A 4,436-nucleotide genomic window follows, 5' to 3' on the forward strand; every position below is an offset into this window, starting at 1 on the left:
CCTGACCTTGTGATCCGCCCGTCTCGGCCTCCCAAAGTGCTGGGATTACAGGCTTGAGCCACCGCGCCCGGCCCTTCCTCAACTTTTTAAAAAACTTCAATCCTCTTTTAAATGCTGAGAAATTCCATGCTACACCACTGCAACGCAGACCTTTCATGTAACGCATTTTCTCAAAAATCAAATGAAAATACAACCACAAGCTTGACAGAGAATCTGAGTGGGACACAGCTGAGTATGGGTGTCAGAGGGATCTAGTGTTAACCCAAGTTTTCTACAATAAATTGGGTTCAGGAATGGCAACTGCTTTCACTCTTCTCCTTAAAGGAATTTGTGCTAATGATTCTGTTGCTTCTCATTGAACTTCCATGGCCTGTAGCCAATAGATAACTGAAAGTTATAAGTTAAGTAAGATGTTATTAAGCCTATTTTAATATACCCAATCCATACTTGCACTGGTCTCTATAAAGTATGAATTAACCGTGTTGCTTGGATTGCCTTTCTCTGGATAGCTTAATCCAGGAACTTTCAAACAACATTTTGAAAAGTGGTTTTCTTAAATGAATATTGCTGTGTCATTAAGGCAATGTCCACCATTCCCTCATGTACTATAATTTTGAGCCAAGAATGATCTTCCTTTATGTAGAGAAATTAAAAAGAGAATGTTCCAGATATAGCATAATAAATGTCTGACTTTCTTCATACAAATGATTGTCAAAATTCTCTTAAAAGGAGGAGTACAGTTACAATATCTTCATTAATCTTCCTCCTAAGACCTCTAAAATAACATTGACTAGAGACTTACTGAAAATCAAATTCTCAATTGACATAATATTCAGTTATTCACTTACTCATTCTTGTCTTCATTTAGAACAATATGTATGGAAAAATTTGGAAACTGATCCAACAATCTCTACAATATTGTAATTTCTATAGGACAGTGTACCATTTATAGATTAAGGCATGTACCTCATGAGATATGTCACAAGACGTATCTCCTATACAAATTTCTAAAAATCGGGTAAGAAGAAATAAAGGCCTTCCAAGTAAGCCAAATATAATAGCTATTTTTATTTATGTATTATTTTATTTTTATTTACAAAAGAAGAGCGATATATACACATATGTGCAAGATAGAAGATATTTAATGGAAAAGAAACCTGTTGAGAAATCACCAGCCTTTATTTCACAAATTAATAGAACACTATTAAGGAGCATGCGTATAGAATGTATGACTAGATAGCACTAACTAGTTAAACATTTATGTGGACCAGAATTCTAAAAGTTTGTAGCAAGTTGTTTTTCTTAAAACTAATGTCTTATGATAATTTTAATTTGAAACTGGCATATAAAGGAAATCTGAAATTTTTTAAATACTCAAATGACTGAATACGTGCCTTGTGTTTAGTGCTGTGCTAAGCAGTGAAGGAGCTATGAGGGTATATAAAGCATGAAACTTGTCTTCAACGAGTTTACCATCTAATTTGGATAGCTTCTAATGCAACAGTCCAAGATGACTCCCTTGTGAGATGCCCCTACTGGTCTCAGAAGGCCTCATAGTTCTTTCCTTCAAAAGTAGATGAAGTGAGGAGGTAGCTAAATTAATTTCTGCAAAAGGTTTCTATTAACTAGTTATTTGGCTATATTAAAATAAAATGTTCATATTTTAGTTTTGATTAGTTACTTCATAAATTTAGATTTCTTAAGGTCATACACAAAAAGAAAATTAACATTATTTTTCACTCTCTCCATTAAAGCTTGTATAGAACCAATCTATATATAGTTCATAAAAATAAACACCACTTACACAATAAAATCAGGTTACATCCACTTCTGAATCTGACAAATAACAGTTCAGTAAAATATTAACATTTGTAATTCTGACCTTTCATTGTAGTTTCCTCATTGTGGCACGTGAGAAATATATAGCTGTCTATCTTCTAATAAAATTTATCCAAATTCAGTAGCTAATTAAGCCTCAGTAATTAGTGTGTTATTTGGTTATTTATTTTCTTGGTTTAAAAAAATTATAAAGGCTACACACTAAACCACTGCAAATAAGTTGTGAGCTAATTGTCACATTTTATATAATACCATAACAGTAGAAGAAAGATCTACAGTGACTTATGAAGGGGAAAATAAAAGGGTCAAAGGAAAAGAATATGCCAGTGGTTAGCTACTTCAGCCTTTTCAAAACAGTTTTCAGATTTTATTTTATGGGGAGCTAAGAAGTGTTAATGTTAAAAGCAAAAGAAAGAAAGACAAGAAAAAAAAGAAAAGGAAGGTCTTTCGTGGCAAAATAATCTCATAACATTGTAGGACCTTTCTGAGACTTTACAATGTCAATATATATGGAAAACTGTAAATGAAAATAAAGCATTTGACTGAAGGACCCCTACCCATCCTCTTTTAAAGCAACTATTATCCAGTACTGTTAAGGGTGAGGTTGGCAATCTCATTCTGTAAAGGGCCAGATACTCCTGACAGGCCTTATGGTCTTTTTCTCAACTACTCAACTCCATTGATGCAACACAAAAGCAGCCATAGACAATATGTAAAAGAATTAGTGTGACTGTGTTCCAACAAAACTTGATTTATAAACAATTACATTTGAATATTCTGTACTTTTCACATCACAATACTATTCATTTTTGACTTTTTTAAACCATTTAAATATGTAAAAAATTATTCCCATCTCACAAAGCATACATGAAGAGAGAGTAAGCAGAATTTAACACATAGGTCACACGGGGGCCAACCCTTGGTCTAGAGGAAACAGGAACCACGTTGTGTAGACCCTGACTCTTTTTCCAGAAATATGCATTCCATATTGGAAAAGACAACTGTATTACCTCTTCTTTGTTAAGGGAAAATGGAGTGAGGGTGAGGTAAATTCGGATGTGGCCATGCGGTTTCCAGCCGGGTTACTCAAATCTGAAAAGACATCTTCCATTTTCAGATGATTTATTGCATGTGCTTTGGGGTGAGAAAAAATTGGATTCATATCCGGCTTTTACTATATACAAGGTGTAAGTCTTCAAATAAACCACTTTACCAACTGGAACCTCTGCTTTCATTGCTAAAGAGTAGTACCTACAACACAAGGTTGTAGTGATCATTAAATAAGCATTAAACACAGTGCCTGGCACCACAGAGTGTTTCCCAAACAGTAGTGTCACCTTGTTCTTAGTTTGTATTTATGCATATGGTTTGTCTCCTGGTTATTATTTTCACATTGAGCAAGTTGCATCTGCTGCTTATTATCAAGAGTGGAAGTCTGAGCACTCCTGCGCACTTCCTCTTGGTATTGGAGTCACTGAGGAAAACACAAGGTAGTCAAGCACTAGCGCATAGGGAGGAAACAGAGAAAGATCAGCTTCAGCGGTGGGTGCCAGTCCCCATGGCCAGTGGGTCCCCTTGGCAATTGACACAGGGCAGTTGGCCTGCGCACACCCCTCTTGTGTCACAACAGAAGGACTTCACCTTCTCCTCACTGGGGTTGGCCAGTCCAAAGGAGTGAACATTGAGTCTAAAACAGAAAAATACCCTCACACAAGGTGACACGTTTAGAACAGGCTGTGAGGATTCTTTATCTCTTGGTAAGGAAGTGGTCCTGGACCAAGGCCCATTTGTATGTGTCCAAGAGAAGATAGAAAGACCGCATGTATGGCCGGGCGAGGTGGTTCATGCCTGTATTCCCAGCACTTTGGGAGGCTGAGGCAGGTGGACCACCTGAGTTCAGGAGTTAGAGACCAGCCTGACCAATAAGGTGAAACCCCATCTCTACTAATGGGGTTAGTAGAGGCGCCTGTAGTCCCAGCTCCTCGGGAGGCTGAGATAGGAGAATTGCTCGAACCCAGGAGGCAGAGGTTGCAGTGAGGCGAGATTGCATCACTGCATTCCAGCCTGGGCGATGGAGTGAGACTCGCTCTCAAAAAAAAAAATAAAATAAAATAAAAATAAATAAATAAATAAATAAATAAATACTGCATGCACATGACTGCCTTACTCAAGAATTCATATAGAGACACAGGTATACATATAGATATTTATTTATACATATCAGAGGTTTACTACAACTTTGTGTGTGTTTACATACAGTGAGTTTTCTTTTCATTGAATATAATAAAAATAACAAATTTATTAAGAAGTGTCAGCTTAATGGAGAAAACATGAAATGGTTCTGTTTTTTGAAAAATCACTGCTTTTAATTTTTGGCTCACATCCATAAATTCTATCTGGGGTAAATTCCACCACTTTCTGTCACTTTCAATTCAATAGAGTGTGCAATTTCAATCTCTAAATTCAATTCAAATATAATTTCAACTTCTCTCTTTCTCGTATCTTTAGTTTGAGGTTACGTATACCCAGAGGAAAGAGGACAGAGTGATCTGCTCTTTTACCTCACCCATCATACCACCTTTAGGCAGGCTCAGGAA

The sequence above is a fragment of the Rhinopithecus bieti genome, unplaced genomic scaffold (assembly GCF_001698545.2).
Source record: "Rhinopithecus bieti isolate Rb0 unplaced genomic scaffold, ASM169854v2 scaffold_28580, whole genome shotgun sequence".
NCBI classification, from domain to species: domain Eukaryota; kingdom Metazoa; phylum Chordata; class Mammalia; order Primates; family Cercopithecidae; genus Rhinopithecus; species Rhinopithecus bieti.